At 42.7% G+C, this 20,586-nt stretch overlaps 1 protein-coding gene across 2 annotated transcripts in view; it reads right to left on the minus strand.

The window, feature by feature from the left end:
* CYFIP1 (cytoplasmic FMR1 interacting protein 1) overlaps positions 1-13,416 on the minus strand; it is an 87,388-nt gene extending 73,972 nt beyond the window's left edge. The window contains exon 1 of one of the 2 annotated variants that reach the window (XM_054190453.1): positions 13,210-13,416. The gene's annotated coding sequence lies outside the window, so the exon portion shown is untranslated. The remainder of the gene's footprint in view (positions 1-13,209) is intronic. The other variant, XM_054190443.1, reaches the window with a different exon arrangement.
* Between the last annotated feature and the right edge of the window lie 7,170 nt (positions 13,417-20,586).

A 20,586-nucleotide genomic window follows, 5' to 3' on the forward strand; every position in this document is an offset into this window, starting at 1 on the left:
AATTACTTGCAAACTGGCATTATTCCTTGGACTGAGATTGTCAAGTGACCATTCCCACAGAAAACAGAGAAATAGTACAATTCAGTCCTTTGGTCAAAAAAGAAAAAAAAAAGTAGAGTATCAAGCTACAGCAAAAGCAAATTTTCTTCAAAAGACACTGATTTAGACCATTACATAGCAAGCAGAGGCATTCACTTTATGGCAATCCTTGCTCTCCTTTTTGAAAAAAGGAGTAACAATACTAAACTTCCCTCAAATAAACAAAAATAATTAAAATCTAAATCCCATAGCTGACAGGCATTTTAGCTTTTGCATCACTCATTCAAAGCTTCAACAACCTGAGAACGCCTAAGCACCCACACCTTGAAATCTTTAAGGATTTATCCTCGCACAACTGGTAGAGCTGTAAGCCAGCACTTGAAACATGGCGGGGGGTAATTTCCAGGTGGTTTTTACTGTCAGCGCCTTACAGCACATCTTTTGCCATACTGCTGCACACCGGAAAGATCAGGCGATGGACACAACTAGGTCTATTGCTACCACACGCTCATCTCGTGCCCTGGAAGGTAAACTTTAATGGAAAACAAAAGAAGGGTTTAGCTGATATCACGGCAAGGGGAAGACCTGAGGAGTGAGCAGGCAATGCCACAGAGAGGGAACGAACCTCTCCCCAGCACTGATATCGCATATGGAGGCACAGCAGCCAACCTCGCCGCTGAGGGCACTCAAGCTGATAAGGTGAGCAAAGGCTCACCTCATTTAAGCAACGGCTCAGCTGTTCATGGATGATGATTTCCTTTTATCATTAACCTCCAATAAAAAAAAAAGTATGAATAAGACAATGACATAAAAGATCTGCACCTTCTTCAGCTTAACTTCAGCCCAATTACCAGAATGTCCCCAATAGTCTGAGAGTAAACAAGTGTTTACTGTTCAGCTGTGTTCAGTTGGGTCCTCAAGCCACCCTGGCATAAAGTGCTGCAGCATGCTAGTAGTGGTAGATGAAAAAGCAATGGATGAAAAACTTCCCTCCACTCGTTCAATCTCACTTTTTGGATGGACTCTGAAAATGGGTGCTGAAAAATGAGACACATCCCATCTGCTCCTGAACGAACCACCAGCTGCCTAGGCTGTCCCCACAGCAGCCGCAGCAGAGCAAACCTCTCCTGAGTTTTGCTCCTGATGGGGCAAATCCCATCCTCTTCAGAGCAGCCCACCTACCGCTGCCTTCTCTTTTGACCGAACCCCTCCCTCCCTGCCCCAAACACACACACCGGTACCTCCAGCAACACTTGGCTGGGCAGGTAGGAAGAGCTAAATGGGTAAAGAGTTGAGCCACGCTGAATATCAAGGTGGGAAGAGACAGGGAAGTAGCACCACTGGCTAACCTCCCTCCGTAATTAATGAAAAGCAACAGGGAGCACAGAGAAGCACAAGAGCCCAACATAGACAGTGCAAGTGCTTTTCCTGGAACAAAGCATAAAACAAAGTCACCATTCAGATACAAAAGAGAGCACTGAAATTATCATAAACTCTTCATTTTTACAAACTGTACAAGTCAGACCACAGGGACTCATTTACTTCACCATTCTTGGACACAAGTATCACATCTCAGAAAAAACAAAATTAAGAAATTCTCAAAAGCTTATCTTTTCAGTCGTTTAACCACAAGCTCCAAGAAAACCTGATGTTTAAAAGAAGCATGAATCTATTCAAAATGCAGATAGTTACACTTCAAACGGCCTGAACACAGTTCAGGAAAAACATATCCTACAGCCACCATAACTGCAGGGCAAGTTCCCACCGCTCGAGAGGAGAGGTTGGGGCCCCCCAGGTCACAAAAGGCTGGGTCAGCAGTTTGGGGCTGCAGCTGGCAGCCGGGGGCCGCAGGACAGGCTCCAAGTTGGGATCAGCAAAGCCTGACCTGTTTCTCTCTCTTCCACCACTGCGGGAGAAGTTCCCACAGTATGTTCAGCAATGTGGTAGTGCAACCGCACAAGTGGGACAAGAAGAGATGCTGCGGCAGTCCCCACCTCCTGCTGCACAGAACGGGCCACAGGTGCACCTGGTACAATGTAAGCTCTTGAATCCAACACCAATAAAACACACACTAATATTAGTGTGAGAATACAGCCCAAGAAAGCAGAGGTGTTTTGGGATGTTCAGGGAATTGGTTTTGCTAAGACCATGCTCTACGTAACCCAAAAAGATCTCAAACACTGAAATTTGTAAGTGGAAAAAATACTTTCATATCCAAAAAAATGGCGAAGGATCATGCCAAGGAGTGAGATAATTAAGGTGGAGTTTAAACGACTAACAAAGATCTGCTGGATTACAGAAATTTTAGAATATTTTATGACTTTGCAGATGAGAACACTGTTTCATTTGACTGAAAACAGGTGTTGGGAAGGGATGTCCTGTGCCTTTTTGCAGTCCACTGGACACATTTTTTTCATTTTGCTTTTAAATAGATGCATTTGATCTCCAAGTGCTAGTACATGTTCCCAGGCTCAAAATAAGACAAAGAGGAAGTCTGTCTGCACTTTAAACAGCACTTCCTTTGACATTGCCTCTCTTCTTTCCTATGTCTGCAAAAGCATCTTTGAATCTTAAATTAAAACAAAATCTCAAGCCTGGCATGGATACTGAAGATTACAATTGCTGTGCAATCCATAAATTGAAATATGCATCCACATGAGTTGTTTTGTCTTTTTAAAACAGGCATAAATAAATAAATAAATAAATAAAGCAAAGCTTACCCTACTTTACAGGACAGAACACCATGATGAGAATCAGGAAAACTCTATGTATAGCAGTTAAAGAGGGAGAAGAGAAGCATATCCTTCAAAAAGGCAGAACAAAGGCATTCTATAGTCCATACACAGAAGGAGAGAAATTAAAAGAGAGATAAATTTAAAGAGATGCTTGAATGGCCTGCTGAACCGGGGTCTATAGGTCCAATCTCGGTGAACCCATGGGAACTAATGACAACATTCCCACAGGAACAGGCTGGGTCTGCACAGCAGCAGAAGTTAAGTTTTATCCCTATAGCAACACAACATTTTCAGGTTTCTTCTGTTCCATTGTGCCATTCTTCTATGTTACTGGCGTGCAGAAAATCAATTAAATCATTTTTCTATGAAGAAAATTTGATTCAATATTCTGTGTAATGTTCCTAGTCAAGTTAAACCATAAACTGATCACAAAAGACCCTTGTGAAGGGAAGAGTTAACAAAAGGAATGGATTTTCTCTTCCAAGAACAGCACAGTGATTACTATAATATTCACTTTTCTTTCAAGCCTCCAAGATCTCTCTCAAAAAATCCCTTTTAGTTCTATTTTAATTAAACTTCAAAAGCCTCAGCCATTTAACTGCATACCTATCAATTCAAAGTGAGCAGAAAACATTTTAACAGACTGATAACTAAAGTGCTTCAGAGAACAGCGATGTGCTGGATCTTCTCCGTTTGAATGCTTTTTCCATGCTCTGGACAGCACAATCCGCCTTTTTGCCAGGGGGATCAGCGTAAGATGTTCCTTTCGGGACTGGAGCTCCTCTCCGTTCCTAAGCAACAGATTTGCATAAACTGAAGGAGCAAAGAAAAATGCTTTTCACATCATTTACTGGCCAGCCTGATTGAAGTAAAAGACAGGAGAAAGCAAACAGCAGCTGACAGTCCTTTGTGCAACAGATCTACATACTGCTAAGCTTTCAAAAATACATCTGCGACTGGAATTAAAAAAGGCTCAAGAAGAGAAAAAGAGAAAACAAAAATTCCGGCACTGAATTATCCCAGCACCATAGCAAGTCTCAGAAGAATGGCCATAGAATAGAAACAATTAATTTGGTATTAGACTCCTATGGGGCCATGTGGCTCACATTTAACTGCTTTGTCTTGCCACTGGAGGAGTGCAGGGGAGGAAGCAGGCTTCCAAGAGCAGACACAGATTTGGGGGAAAATGTAAGGCTAAAGGGCAGAAAATTCTTTTTTTTTTTTTTTTTTTTTTAGAAAAACTCAACTTCCCAAACTAAAAGCTCTTTGCATTCAGTCATATGTGAATTTTTCAGGCAACCTTCTTCGTTAAAGCAGCCTACACTGCTACCTGTCCAGCTTCTGTCCCCTGCAGGGAAACATCACGACCGGCAATCCCTGTCTATTTACGCAAGCAATACCTACGCTATAACTGTGCAACCAAGGTTCAAGCGCTCAGTGATACACCCGCCTCGAAAACCAAATTCTGTGCAGTATTGGATACTTCAGTAAGCAATGGCAGCGCCATTTATGAAACCTAAAAGCCACGCTTTCATGAGTCAGTACTGTTCCTCCCTCCCACAAGATAATCAAGGTCAGGAAGACACCGCTCCTAATGATGCTGTCATGTAGCTGAAATGGCTCGCTGACACACTGACCACCAGCACTCAGATGACAAGCGGTCACGCTTGTCAAGTAACTATAGGTGTTCCCTTCCAATGTCCTGGATGAATTCAAGCACATTCCCAATGACAGGAAGGCCTTTTGTCACAACAGGTTACGAACGGAAACTCTCAGGCTCTTTGGACAAAGCCTACACCAAGACTGGTGAGCCACGGTAGGACAGAATCGCCTTTCTTGATGCCTGCCACCAGGTACAGGTCTACTACATACTCCCTTTTAAAGCATCAGTAGGAAAACTCTCCCACAATTAGAGAACAGCATGTAAGCCTAGCACTCCTGTATCACAGCACAAGGCTGGAGTCACTATATTCTTGCGAGCAAGTCAGCACAAGAGTGGGTTTATCTTTTCCTGCTGTGTTAGCAGCCAGCAGAAATGCATGGACAATGCAGCTAGCAATCACCAGGTACGCTGATGGGCAGCCCGGCTAGTGCTATGCATGTGCAGTACCATTCCACATCCTGAAGCTTTGGAGGAGAGATGCGACTTCCTGATGGTAAAATGCAGCGTCAAGTGCTATCCCCATGCAGGAATCTCAAGCGTAGTGCGATGCACACACTTCAAAAATGGGAAGCTGATTCTGCTCATCCCCGCTTGTTTTATTTGAGAATCCATTACAGTTATATGGGAGAAGCCTAACCCTGCAAAGTTTGCCCCAAAGGCACCCCAAGGATGGCATGGGCTGTCACTGCACCTTGGTCTGCAGCATGCAACCCCCTCTGCAATGGCACTTGTGCTACAAGAAAAATGCACAGAGGGGTTTTGCTTGGTTTGTTTTATCTGTGTATCTAAGCCTGAACCCCAACATATAAATTGCCAATATAAAATCATCTATTGGTGGGGCTAGATGGCTGAGGGGTTTTGTGCTGATTTACTAATTAATTCTTACAGAGCTGAGTTAGTTCTGAGTGAACATGGAAAAAAGTATTAATCCTAAATTTATATACATACTAAAACCCCTTTTGCAACGTTTGGCCTCTCTCCAGGCTGGAATGAAGTTAAAGATTTAACTGTTGTCTCATTCCAAATTAGGTGTGCTGAGATCTGTTTTGCTACACTTATTTGCCTCACCCCTTTAACATTCCCTGATATTACATCTCTGAGTTGCACCAACTGCAACTTACATTTTGCTTGTCCTTCAACTTCCAGTTCTTTCTTCTTACTGCTTGTTGACTAACTCCCTCCCCTTCTCTTTTTCATGTTGTTCTCCTCTCACCCAGTCCACTCCTCCCCTCCCCTGTTGTTTAACCTTCTTGTTTTGCAGCACTGCTGCTGTCATCTCCTGCAGCTGTCCTCAAGGCACATTTCTTCCATACTTGTGTTTCTGATTCTTCCTGCTGCTGCATGGGTGTGTTCTGAAGCAATGCTCCATGGCATTGCTTTGGGCAAGACTTAAGTTCAGCACTGCGGCACAGCACTTATGGCATGTTCAGCAGTTGTGAAAAGCTCTCTTATTTCTTAGCAAAGGTAAGATTCACAGTGTAAGGATTCTGCAGAGAACAAGGAAGGAAGAAGCAAGACCAATAGCCACCCCAGAAAGAAGAGGAGAAAGCATGTGCACATGGAGTTAGCCTGGCATCGCTCAGACACAGCACTATTCAGGCTGCAGAAAGACTGCTACCACATGCCTATTCAACATGGGTTTAGTTGGTTGTCCTTTATGTTTGGGGTGGGGGGGAATACGGTTACTTTAATCAAAAAGGGCACACCTGTGTGCATATGCTGAAAGGAGCAGTGGATGTTGGGCTGAGCACCAGTCTGTCACATCACAGGTGAAGGAGATGAGCCACAAAGATGGAAAGACAAGAGTCTGGCGTCTTTCAATCTAAGCAATAATGCAACCCCTCAGCCTTAGGCAAACTCTTTATTTAAGCATGTGAGTTCTTGAGCTGTACTTTCATCTCACAAGACTGGGGAGAAATAAAGAAGAAAACATTGTTTTCTCAGGGGAGGTGAGGATAGCACTCTCTTCCTGAGCCCAGTGCCAGACATGGTCGCTCCAGGGTCAGTCTCGCCACTTCTGGGCCAGCCCAGCAGCAGCCCCCCAAATCTCCCTTCCATAGTGCCTCCACATTACACATCCATCTCCATCTTACAGCATAAGCCCCCAATGCCGTGGCAGGCATTAATTATACCCAGCAGGTTTTTTCAATGCAAACCTGCAGGTGAAACTCTGACTTTGGCACTGACTTAAATTTTACGTTTAAAACATGAACAAAGGCTTCAATAATAATGACTCTTCAAAACAGAGGCTGCGTGCTGTCATTCCTACTCCTTCCCTCTACCTGAAAGTATTTACCAAAATCAGCAATAGAAGTCCCTCAACTTTCACTGAAGCAAAAAATGTATGCTGCTTTATCTGAAAAATAGGTTTGAAGATATTTTAGGCAAATTTGTACTTATTCATGCTTAAAAGCAGATTTTTTCTTCATATCCAACACAGTTCAAAAGTAATGTACAATTTTTTGCAAAATTAGAGTATTAAAAAAAAGAGTGTCTTCAGAAGCTGTTATAAAAAAAAAAATGTACCACCACATGCATTTCATGGAGGAAGGGGAGAATCAGACAAGAAGCAAGTTATAGTTTAATAGTTCTCTTAAAAAAAATTAAGGAAATACTATAGGACAGGGTGAAGGAGAAAAAGGAAATAAGCAACTAGCTTTTAGTTTCTTCAGCTTTCTTTTTCCTCTAAATGAGTTCATCATCTATAACATTTTATACTTTCATTTGTTATACTATATATGAAAATATGCAGTTTCAGTGAAAATTCATCAAAAGCTTTACTTCTGGTATCACCTGATAAGCATCCACATCTATCTTGAGCAATGTGTCATGATAGTTTACCTGAACTTTACATCCAAAACATATAATTCAGTGCACTGTCCTCATTGATTTAATATAGGTCAGTGAATCCACTTAAAATAATTAGAGCTATATTGAAAGAAGACTACAAATCAAGTTCAGGTCTATAGCATTTTTATTTCCTGCCAACAAAGTGTCCATGTCCCTACCAGAATTAAAGTATTTTAAAGTGACACACAGCAACACCATATTTTTATCTAGACCCTGGAAACAAATCTCTTGCATACCTGTAGTGCATAAAGGCAAGCATCTCTGAAAGCTCTTTGTACCACTTACACAACTGGATGTGCTACTTAGCATGTCAACTCTTGGGACTCATTTCCTAACAATAAAACCACAGCGCTGGTTTTGAAATCTGAGTATTTGTTTCTAAAATGAAGACTGCCATTTATTTTTTTTTTTTTCTTATATTTACTATTGTATTCATTCATAAGAACATTACTGAGACTCAACCCTGCTAATCATTTGTAGGGAATGTCATCTAACAAGCATAAGTCTACACGCTGTCTGAAGTCTTCAGATGTCTTTTGGTGGAAGGAGGAGAAGGGGAATGGCATTTTTTTTTGCTCCAAATTAGTAATCCTTGGCTTTAAAAAGTTGCTTGGTCATTCTACTACCTATTGACCAACATTCCTGAAAAGCAGACCTGCAGAAACCAGCCCTGTGAGAGGCTTTTTAGGAGACACACCATTAAGCTGAGGAAATCTCCCAACATCTGGTCCAAACATGGAGAAATCATGCAATTTCACTCCACAAGTAACTGCTTTGTAAACCAGGAGCACTCACAACCCAGGGAAAGGGGGGCACCAGAGCCTGCTGCCCTGGCATTTACCTCGCAATGAAAGCAAGAACAGAAGCATCAGTTCCTCATGTGTTACCCAATTACTTGAAATAAGAAAAGCTTTATCAAAGTTAGCAGTTAGAACCTCCCCTCTTGCACAGGACATTCACTTTAAGCTGTGCCTATGCCAGGGCACCTGTCCCAGCCACACCCACACCCACCCACACCCCCACCCACAGAACCACAGAGCAACCACCAAACTGAAGGGCCACCACATTCACCTTCAGTTCTCTCTGGTTAGTGAGAAGAGTTTAAGAAGGACCTTGCTGCCTGACTTGGAGGGTTGCAAATCCACACCTGGGTGAGTCCCAAACAGGGAGCACTCAGCAAACAACTCATTTAGCTATGAAGGGATTTCCACCTCAAGAGCCCTCCCTCAGCTCAGGGCCTCACTGGGCTGTGGCACTGATGCCCCATTTGGGTCTCTGCCAGCAGGAGCAGGGGTCTGGCAGGATGAAAACAGATACAGAAAATTTTGGGAAAGGATGTGGCACCAGGGCACAAGCTCTGCTCCCAGCCATCCCTGGGAGCAAGGACCACCACCTCCCAGCCAGGAAGGCTCGGAGAGCTGGGCTCTCTCCCCAGCACCCCCAGCCAGATCTGCTCTCATGTCTGCTGCCCACAACCTTAAATCACCTCTCCCACAACGGTCTTTCTCTAGAAAGGCTACACAGCTGTAAATCCACTTGCCGTCCTGCTGACGATCAGCCTGAGGGGAGGGGTTGCTACCAAGGTGGTAAGTGCCTGGCAATTACTTGTGCCATACCCACGTTTACCACCGTCCTACTTTTTCCAGTTAGAAGTCACAGACTGACACTTTTCCCCCAAAATACTGAACTTTCTGAAGAAAGGATTTTCTCCACAATGCACACATTTACGAACGCACATATATTTACAGACATAATTGAGGTAGAGCATAAACAATACATACTGACACAGAGAAAATCTTTTAAGTCCTATCAAGAAAACAAGCTTCAGTGTTTTTTGCTGGTGTGTTTACGAGAGATAATTCAGCTTACGAGAGATAATTAACAGCTACCCAAAAGATTAGTTACAACATTTTTGGTGCCAAGAGACAGAAAGATTTTCTGCTGTTTTGCACCCTCTGCCTTCCTGTAGCAAGACTCATAGAGGCACTGTATGTTAATTTTACCACTAGAAAGACAGGTGATGTGGATTAATGGAATTATACTTAAAACAAGCAAATCAATACACACTCTCAGTTATCAGTATTACAGAGCAAAGTGTAACCAAGCCCTACAAATGTCAGCTTCTAAGGGCAGATGTATAGTAAAGAAGAATCCTAAACTGATGTCCGTAGCTTAAAATGTAAGTATCATTACTAAATTCTCAGTAAGTTTTTGCAGGTATACAACCATGTTTCACCATGTTGAAATGTCCTTATTTCATGTTACTATATCAGATCTGCACACAAGCATGAAAAAAAGGACAAATGTAAGTAGCTTTCATTTGTTATGCATTCAAATAACACTGTAGCCAGTAACTAACAAAATGCCTTACAGGAGTAAGGTCTGCCACAGGCTACTTGTAACAAATTACATATTCTAAATATCAATAGTTTCCGAATCTGTTATATTTACTACTCCCTCTCTGTACGATCTAACTGAGAGCACGTCCAAACGGAAGCTCAGGATTGTTTAAATGAATCACATTCCCAAGTGCAGGTATGGATCCACCCAAACCACTTCACTGGCCATTCACTCCTGGTTTGTGTCAAGCTCCTGCAGCACCCCTAGGTAAATAAGCGCTTAATTTGGTTCAAGAATAATTGCTCACTAAGTTGGGGCTTGCCATAGTAAGTACAGCTATTTAAAAATATATAAACAACAAAAATTCAGAAACTCGCAGCATCACTGTTTCAAGAGAAGTGAAGTCAATCATACAGCTGACTTCTGATTGACTGTGACATAACACGCGGCCTGACATTAAAGTTTACTTTACTTTTTGGTAGAGCAAAGGAACCACATGAAGAACTTGCCCTGAGAACGTAGAGCAATGACTGTAAAATGAAACTATCTTGATGCACGCATAAAATATGCGTGGAAGTTATGCTAAAGTTAATTTTCTCTTATGTAGCACTGCAAGCAATTCTAGCAGCTTTCAGGCCAAAGAATGAATAAAACTGAATCCAACAAAAGCAGCTTTGTAGGGATTTTTTGTTCCATCTTTTTGTTCCAACTTCGCAGCTCAAATCCAACCACCCTGAAGGTTCCACCTCAGCCTGAATATCTTTGAAATCTTCAAGAAACAAAACACAAAATAAAAGTCAGATGATTCCGAGAGTTACGACAAGATTGTGAAACCTACCCTCGGGAGCGAGCCACCTTCCACGGCACCTCTCTCACAGAATGAATAAGCAAAGCACTAACCAAAACTTACAGAGTATATCAGGCAAACTTTTAACATAGAACACACAGCTGGAACAGATATCTTTTAAATATTTAATTATGCTTTGAAGTCTGTGTAATGGGTCAAGAGAATTTGTGTGTTCAAGCCCAGGGGCTAATTTTCACCTAAGGCAAACTGAAGAAACAAGAATTTTATTAATGACTGCTTTGGATATTGCGGGTACATCAGTTAAGGACTAGCAGCTTTTCTAAATCACACATTTGGGAGTTAAGAACTGAAAAGTCTTGACTGTTTGTGGAACATTCCCCTTCTTATAATGTAGATTATTTTTTTTTTAAACAACTTATGTAATTCAGCTCCTCTTCAGTTTAAATACTGTGGTATCTATTAAGTGAGAATTTTTAAGTTAACATTGCTGAACACATTTCAAGCACCACTCCACTCTGTTCACCATAACCCTCAACAGGAATTGACCAAACCCAAGGTTTGTAAGCAAAACACGCAGAGTCTTACTCATCTTCAGCAGCACAATTTGAAGGGTGCCTTGTTTATTTTTATAAGATCTCAAGAAGTTTATTCTCAAAATAAATATATAAGTAAGTTAGGTGTAGCAATCTGAAAACCACAAAGTACAACTGAGATATTCCATCGATCACATCATCCTTTACAAAAAAAAAAAAAAGCACAAAAAAAACCACCAACATAAGAAAACCATAAAACTCCCACCAAACAAACAGTAAGCTTCTGCAGAGAAAGACTACTGTACATTTCTGAGAGGGCAAGCCAAGCAAGCTTTGATGATACCGGGACTAAGCCTTCCTGCTGTACGTCAATGCTGTTCGGGCTGCTTACGAATTTGTCCTCCACCTCCTTCCCCACAGCTACAGAGACACTGGCTGCCTACACCAGATAGACTTCACAGACCAGTCGTCTGGGAATGCTTAAAAGAGCCTTTTACATTAAATCAGGAGAAGCTCAGTGTTTAAAAAGCCAAAGAGTTTTTAAAAAGCTAGAGCAGGAGTTAGATAAAGTCAAGAACCAGAGCATTGAAATAAGGACTAACAACGCATTTTCAATATATATAGCTCAGAGATACTCAGTCTGAGCATGGAACAGTTTGTGTAAGTGCAATAATATAAACATAATCCAGAGATCACAGAATTGCATTACAGTATTATTAGAAGTTCCATTTTGAAAAATATGCTAACCAGCAACACTGCATGTGTACGTGTTCAGTAAGTTTATTGTAATGAAGTTATGGCAAATAAGTAACTGGAATGCAATAAGGACCGGAGCTGCTCATTAGCCTAAGCTTTCAATTTCCCACAGTTTACAGCAAAGCGTGGTATGACCTTCTAATTAAGGAGAAATTCGCTCAGACAGCTTTCCTCCCCCTCTAACGCAAACTCTCCAGCCATCACTTCAGGCAGACTGGCTACATCCCACAAAGACAACTTCCTCCTAACAGCTTCCCTGGCACAAACAACCATTTACATGTTTAAATGCTTCTCAAACCTGTCATCAAACTGGGCAGGAATAAAAAAAATCAAGGCAATGAGTGCCGACTGAAAGGCAAAGACGGTTAGCAGAGTTGTTGATGAACTACAGGAATACTCGGAACGGATGATCAGAGGGTTAGAAAATCTCTCCTACAAGGACAGACTGAGAGAGTTGGGGTTGTTCAGTCTGGAGAAGGCTCCAGGGAGACCTTATAGCAGCTTTCCAGTACCTGAAAGGGGCCTATAAGAAAGCTGGGGAGGGACTTTTCACTAGGGCACGTAGTGGTAGGACGAGGGGTAGTGGCCTCAGACTCGAAGAGGGCAGATTTAGGTTAGATATTAGGAAGAATTTTTTCACCGTGAGGCTGGTGAGACACTGGAACGGGTTGCCCAGGGAAGCTGTGGATGCCCCATCCCTGGAGGTTTCAAGGCCAGGCTGGACGGGTCTAGTGGGAGGTATCCCTGCCCATGGCAGGGGGGTTGGAACTAGGTGATCTTTAAGGTCCCTTCCAACATAAACCATCCTATGATTCTATAAGCACATGTCTGTCTTCATTTCTTTGCTCATTGAAGAGGGAAGGGCTACCGGACCATCCATCCGGGGAGTTCCCTGCTTACACTGCTGCTCTCACTAAAACATAGTTGTGTCAACAGGATAAAAGTCAACTTCCTCAGGAGGAAATTACTCGATGTCCGCAGACAGACGCTGGATCATCTCCTTTACCTGAAGAGCGGGACGAACTTGCATAGGGGCTTTTTATTTTTATTCCCCCCCGCCCCATCTAATCCGCTCCCAGACAGCCTAGACCTCCCACCACCTCTGCGTTATGGACTAAAAAAGGAAAAAAAATTAACTTGCAGGTTAATTAACCCCTCAGGCTTTTTCACCCCCACCGGCGGGGCCCGCCTGAGGGCCCCGCCGACGAGACGCCTCACAAGGCACCCCTCCCGCCGCCGCCTCTGAGGCGACGCCCGGCACCGGCCCCGCCGAGCCGGCCCGGCCCCGGGGAGGCCCCACAACCCCCGCGGGTTGTGGGGCCTCCCCGGGCCGGCTCGACGGGGCCGGTGAACCGTCCGGCGCCTCAGAGAAAGCGCCTATAAACGGGGGGGGGGGGTGGGGGTGAAGACGCCGCCGCCGCCGCCTCAGGGACGGGCCCCCACCCCGCGGGCAGGCCGCTCCGAGCCCGGGGAAGCGCTGCTCACCCGCTCGCCTCCGGCTCAGGAGGAGTCCCGTCCCGTCCCGTCTGTTTGTCTGTATGTCCGTCCGTCCGTCCGTCCGGGAGTTTCGCTCGGCCGTTCCGCCGCCGAGGGTCGCGGTCGGCCCGGCGGCTCCCGCTCCCTGGGCCGCGCCTGGCGGGGAGTTTCCTGCCTGAGTCACTTCAACCGGGAGCTGCGCAGGGAAACACCCTTCCTGCCGCCCCAGCTCCTCCTCCTCCTCCTCCCGCCTCATCCCAAACCTGCCGCCCCCTTCCCTCCCCTGCAGGCTCCGGCTCCTCCTCCTCCTCCTCCCGGAGAACCCCGGTTCCCTCCGGCACCACCGTGAGAGCCGTCGTGCTCCCACACACACACTCCGCCATGGAAAACCGGCGTCCCGGCGTTATTAATTTCCACAATTTTGGCAGGATGACGAGGGAAAGAGCCCCCCGGGATGTAACCTGGAAGCAGCAAAGGGTATCCCCTAGGAAAGAGCCTTTAAAATGTCCTCTAGAGGGTGCGCACGGATCTCCTTTTCGTATCCGAAATGCCACTGTTCACTGAAAATAAAAATAGGAAAAAAAAAAAAAAAAAAGAACGGCTGTTTCCCACCGGCTGTTGACAACCTCCCGCTTTTATTTTCCTGTAAAACACAACAAACACGTATATTCCAAGGAGACCTTATAGCAGTCTTCCAGTACCTGAAGGGGGCCTATAAGAAAGCTGGGGAGGGACTTTTCACTAGGGCATGTAGTGATAGGATGAGGGGTAATGGCTTCAAACTGGAAGAAGGTAGATTTAGGTTAGATATTAGGAAGAAATTTTTCACTATGAAAAACATAGTGAGACACCAGAACAGGTTGCCCAGAGACACTCCAATGAGACACTGGAACAGGTTGCCCAGAAAAGTTGTGGATGCCCCATCCCTGGAAGTGTTCAAGGCCAGGCTGGATGGGGCTTAGGGCAACTTGGTCTAGCGGGAGGTGTCCCTGCCCATGGCAGGGGGTTGGAACTGGATAATCTTTAAGGTCCCTTCCAACCTGAACCATTCTATGATTCTACGTACTTGCTCATTTTAAACTTTGCTTACCTTGTCCATGGAATTTTCTCCCATTTAAAGTTTTTTCTTTTATTGCTTCAAGATTCATCTAATGGACTTGATGCTGCACCACAAAGTGAAACTGCCAGCTCTTTTTCACTGAAGTTTGTCAAGATTGTTCTTTCCATCCAATATTTTATGGCAGACAGAATGCACAAATCTACGATATGTAGGGGTTACAGTGAGCTAAGCGCATGGGAACTTCCAAACAATTTTTCCTCAAAGTCTATTTGCTTGTATTTGACTGCTTTAACGCACCCAGCATTTTATTTACTCTTGAAAATCCTCTCTAATCACCAGCAAACTACACAGTATGGCTGCAGCAAGCAATTTTAGGTCTCTGTTTTCAACAGCTGTTGGTGGGACACTGTGCTATTAATGATTTTTGTGCTGAGAACAGAATAATTAGTCCTTTACTTCATCTATTGTTTTTTTCCAAACAAATTTCCACTGTATTAAATTTCCTTAAATAGCCTTTTTGTACTAGCATCTACAAGAAGGCCTTTGGAAAGTGGGCATGAATTGCTAAACCCCCTAATTCTCATTATTTCAAGTAGTCTCTAATCCTCTAATCATATCATCAAGAATTCCCACAGCTTGTGGAGAATTACGCATCATTGCAAAATGTTATTGTTACCATTTCATCATATCACAGGCACATCTTCACAGTCATATTTTCCCCTGCGCTGCAATATAGTCTTTTCTGTGAAAGAATTTATTTTCTAGGATGTGGCTGCTTATCCTTCTTTGACTGTTTGTATATTTCAAGTGCATATACCAAACAAATGAATTTCCCCCATCACAGCTCTGTATCAGCCTAGCTTCCAAGCCCAGCTCAGACAAAACTGTAAAACACAACCAGAGCTGGATGCTTCATTTTCTAAAACGACAGCTGGTACTGTTCAGCACAATCCATCCCGCACCCTTTTCCACAAACCCTGCTCAGGGCAATGAGCTTGCTTAAGTAAAAAACAACTCACCTTCATAACGCAGGATCAGGTTTGTTTCCTTGTCCTGGGTAGGCGCAAATTCAGAACAGCCTTGTCTTAATGCGGCCACTTGACCAACAACAGCAGAGAGACCTCCATTATCAAGCCATGGAGGAGCAGCAAGGATGGGGAACTTGCCCCAAGCAAAGCCAAAAGCTCCCAGTGAGATCTGGTGAACAGGAGCTTGACCCCCAGATGGGTGACGCTTCGCAGTGCTCTGGTGTAAGACTGCCACTGCAGCTCCCATCCTTGCCGAAAGCCACCTGGTGCCAGGAGCAGCTGCTTTGCAGGAAAGCAAGATGCTGACAACAGGCACTGTGCTGTCCTAGTGATGACAGCTCGTCCTGAGGATTTGGCTGGTGCCCCAGGTCTTGCTGTGCTCCTTCTAAAGGAATTGAGTGGGCAAAGGAGTGACTTCCCCGCTGCTGGAGCAATCTGCTCTTTACCAACATTCCCATACTCATGTTTATAGCTACCCATAAGGTCAGATAAAAGAAACCATATTGATGATAATTGATGATGACATGCAGCTAGTCATGATTTGTGCTGCTTTCCCATTATTTGATATTGGAATTAGAGCACAATCGCATTTTACCATCTGGACGTCTATGTTCCCATGTAACTTGAGGCATGCTTATCAAAACTATTTTGGAAGAGCCCACATCACACCATTCCAGCTGCTTGACTTAATTCTGTAATGCCCCCATGACTCCCTCCTCTTTCCCCTTTTGTGCAATTTACGTACTGCAATAACAGTACTTGATTAAAGGGGTTCAGCAGGCCTCCATGACCTGCTTCTCCCTCTACCATATCACCCTTCTTAATTATCCTTGCCACACTCAACGTGGGCCTTCTGGGCCTAGCTAAAGATGTATGTATCCACGTATTCCTCATCAAGCCATTAACTGATCTCCTATCCACGGGAAAATTGGTGTGGTTTTTATGAGACCAATGGCTAGACTTAGAATCTCAAACAGCCCTTTCTTGGGTGGTATTTATTTAAACCTAGTATTTAACCCATGTCTGTCAACAATCTTTAGTGAGATTATAACACTAATGTATCATGCTCCTGGCAATTTATGTACCTTACACCTATACCAGATGAAGATCAGATAACAAGCTTAATGCAATTGTCTGAAGATTAGCTAAAGCCTTTGTTCAAGACACTGTGCTACCCACATATACCCACAAGTCTACTTCCCAAATTCCAGCTATTTTCATTTTGTTTTTAATTTCTTTCTGTGGGCTTTATAGTATTTATACAAAGTCAATGAAAGAAAAACTTCCGCAAGAGCCCACAGGAATCCATGGAAGAGTCCAATCCCACAGCAGCCTGAGAGCTTCAATGGGAACCTTGTGGTCCTGCCACAAAGTGGCCGCTATGTCTAAGATGTTGATGCTCTCCACTCCTCTGCTTTTGCACCTTTCCACTCAGATATTTTAGTGATTAAGCTTAACAGTATATCTAGCTATTCATTTATTTTTCTTTTCATCCTCAGAAAGGAGGTAAGGCAACACAGGAAATTGTCATGATCTGGCACAGAAAGGTATTTATGAAACCATGACAGGCAATGGCCGCAATTAACAACAAGAATAGGACATCATGCAAAACTATAAAGAAAGAAAATAGGTAATTGCCTATAAATCAGTTAAAAAATTAAATACAACCTCTAGCAACTTATCAGCCACCTGTCCATACTCTACAGGACAAGATTTTTCACACAAGTCAGCACGGACTTCATTTTGTGTCAGACCTGGCAAATGATTTAAAGCATAGGAAGGCTACGAAAAGGTTACATGCTTCCACACTACATGTAGCAAACCCTTTGTTTTAGCTCTCAGGAGGAGACAGGCACCTATGTGAAGGGCACAGCACTTGGGAGAGTTTAAGCAGAAGACACCGAGCAGAAAACAGCAACTGTCTTAGAAGTCTCAATAAGCAGCCAGCAGAGAAAGTGAGAACCTGCCCACAGCAAGAAGCCTGACCAGCTACATAAAGATGGAACTCCTACCATCACTACAGCCAGGAGCACTCCACTTCACAAGGCCTCATGCAAACGCAAAGTGATCTGGTCACCCACACCTACCCCTAACTCCATGAAAAGCCAGATTCCTACCCCTGAGAGCATGTGTGCCACCAAGAGCACGGCTGCCAACAGCAAGCATGCTGCACATTCATAAATATCCATTAGCATGTGACGAGACGTGCAGCTCTCCGGTTCCAATTTCCTTCCTACTGCTGAATGCCACTGTCTCAAATGGATCTGAGCAAGCAGGGTTTCCTAGTTCTGCTTTTCAGCTCCTCAAGATGCTATAAAAACATTCTGCTGGTAACTCAGAAGGATTTATCTCTTTATCTGTAAAATGGGCCCGAGTCCCCCACCCTGCTTTCCAAGAATGCTGCGTGCCGTACTGCCAACCACACCGGAGTCCACCCACCAACTACCTGATAGACATGAACAAGCGTTAAATGCCTTCTTGATTCTATTATAAATTACATCCATTCTGCTCATGGAGAACATCAGAACGGAAACTAGGGCACGTATGTTAGGCAATTCATCCCACCCACCCTCCACCCCAGCCCTGCCCCCCAAACGTTGGTAACTTTACTAGCTACCTAGACCCCAAGACCTGTGAGCCCCTACAGCCTTCCCAGCAACAAACGCACAGTGAGACAACAACCCACTGCACAGTCCAATAAATATAAATTGTATCAGTGAGGGAAGGTTTTTCTGTAAGTGTGCAAAAAAGTCTAAGAGGAAGGCTAGAAAATGTGTAAATCTCTACAGTTAATAAGATTAAAAAGCACATCAGAGGGATTTTATTTTTATATTTTTAATCACCCTGCAATTTTGAGATGCTATCTTTCATCCATGCTACCATGGAAACCATGCAATCGACAACTGGTTGTTACATTTTTTTTATATGAATAGCTCGACACAAGCAAAGGTCCTGAAGAACCTAGTGGTTAATTGGGGGTTATTAAAACTAAACAGCAAAGAAAGCATTGGAGAATTTACTAAATCTGTAGTAAAATGTGGCCTAGAGATTATAGAAGCCCACAGGAAGGAAGAAGATAAGGAAGAAAGTATTGAGCCAGATAGATAAGAGCTTCTATGCTGCAACTTTTATGAGAGTGCATCCAGAAGTTAAAAAGAGAATAAAATAAAGGTGGAAACGAAGTGCAGATGAAATTGTGACAGCAACCAATAACAAAGTGTGTTCTTTTCCAAAGAATCTTAGACATCAGATGTAACATCTTACCATGAATGTTATAATCTTCTCTAATTCCACCTAACCAAATCATTACTTTTAAGCCCCCAGATCCATGCTTGCTGTTCCACCCATATGAGCGCTGCTTTTTAAAACCATACACGTCTCCCTTCTACATCATTTAAGCACTTATTCTCATGTTTCAAAAAGCCATGCAAGCCTTTTTGTGCCTTAGCATAAAACAGAAGAATATGGTTGAGACCAGGATCTAAACAGTTTTTTCTGTTTCTAGTTTCAAGTTTTCTAGGATGAGAATAATCTGGCTGTGACTATAGACCAGATTATGTTTCTTCTCCTTCAATAACTCATTAAAACATCTTCTCCAAAGTGAAGAATGATTTTTTTTAAACTATCAAATAATTATTTCTTATTTTATGCCTTTTAGATCAGACATATTCAGGGGAAAGCACATGCGTTTTCTCATTTAAATACAGACCAGCCCTTTAACGTTAAGAAAGCAACAGCCATGAGCTCAGAAAGACGTCAACTAAACAAAAAAAAAAAATTCCCTTGACATTTTAAAATCTGCCACCTAGTGGGCTTTTTCAAAAATACAGTTTTAAATCAGAAGGTACATTCTTAGAAGCTTAAGAAGTTCAGTTTCTGCGTGCTTTGCTGGGTACTTTATACGTTCCTTTAGGTAGACTTGACAATTTACAAACAATAGACTATGATATATATAAAAAATAATTGTAATATTATATATTATTATATTAATATAATAATATAATATTAATTATATAATTATATATAATAATATATACTATATAATATAGTAACTATAATATTATTATAATTATTATAATAATTATACTATATTATTAATATATCATATATTATTATATATGTCTATATATATAGACAATATTACTAACAATAGAACCCCCTTAAATCTATACACACATGGAATAAATCAGGCCTCGTATTTCTAATATCTCTGCTTTTCTTACTTGAAATTCCAAAAGTATAAGTAAAGCATACTCAAATGCTAGGTCTCCTCCATCAAAGAGGAAGAGTGTCCAAAAAGTTAAGATTCAAATCAATTCAGAGAGAACTGATAAAAACAGGAATTTGGAAGCAGGGTCAAAAAATGTCCAGAAGGAACAGATCCAGGACAGAAACCAAGTAACAACGCTTCTCTGTAAAGAAATCAGAAAACGTTACAAGGAAATTTGAGCAAATAAATAGCTAAAATACCCCAAACCTCATGAAAAGCCTTTGTGGGTTGTTTTTTTTTCCCAAACAGGTAAATAGCCATTTTAACTACTGCCAGAGGGCTGATGAAAAGGTGGCATCACAGGGCACGCACGCTAATAGAAACGACTTATTTGTTCTGTGGTTCTAATGAAAGAGAAGGGGATGCCATAAGACAGGCTCATTCAAGGGAATCTGTCAGCTGACTATTACAGACACACAAAAAGCTAAGCATGGAGGATGTCCGTGACTAGAATCAGCCAACACTGCCAGAGCTAGATTTTCCACTGTGCTTTTGTGACGACAGAAGAGCAAACAAATACTGGAAACTGGGTGAAAAATGCTATGCAGGCATCACCATCTCCAAAACACCCAGAAGTCTCTGCAGAATGCAAGGTTAATTCCTAAGCTGGAAACTGGGTGAAACCACAAATTCTTTCACTTGCATGGGGTCTTTCAAATAAAATAAGTAAAATCTGCAAGGGGATTTACTAGGAATTATTATTTCAACAACACAGAGAATCTTTTTCCCATATCTAGCTAATATTATCCAGGGTAAGTCTATGAAAAGCAGTAATTTCACTGAAGGTAACCACTGTATCGAAAGGAGAAATAAAGCAACCACTTGTTAGATTTTTAAAAGCAGAGAGTACAAAACATACATATACGCAAAAAGTAATGAACCACTGAACTTCCTAGTACAAGTATGCCTTTTAAAGCTATTAGCATGCTATTCAGTTTTACTCTGCATGAGCAAGAAATATTTAATGAAGAACATACACTGTCTCTACATGCAATAAGTAACATGGAATCTCAAATGAGAACCAGTCA

Source organism: Rissa tridactyla, chromosome 1 (genome assembly GCF_028500815.1).
Source record: "Rissa tridactyla isolate bRisTri1 chromosome 1, bRisTri1.patW.cur.20221130, whole genome shotgun sequence".
NCBI classification, from domain to species: Eukaryota; Metazoa; Chordata; class Aves; order Charadriiformes; family Laridae; genus Rissa; species Rissa tridactyla.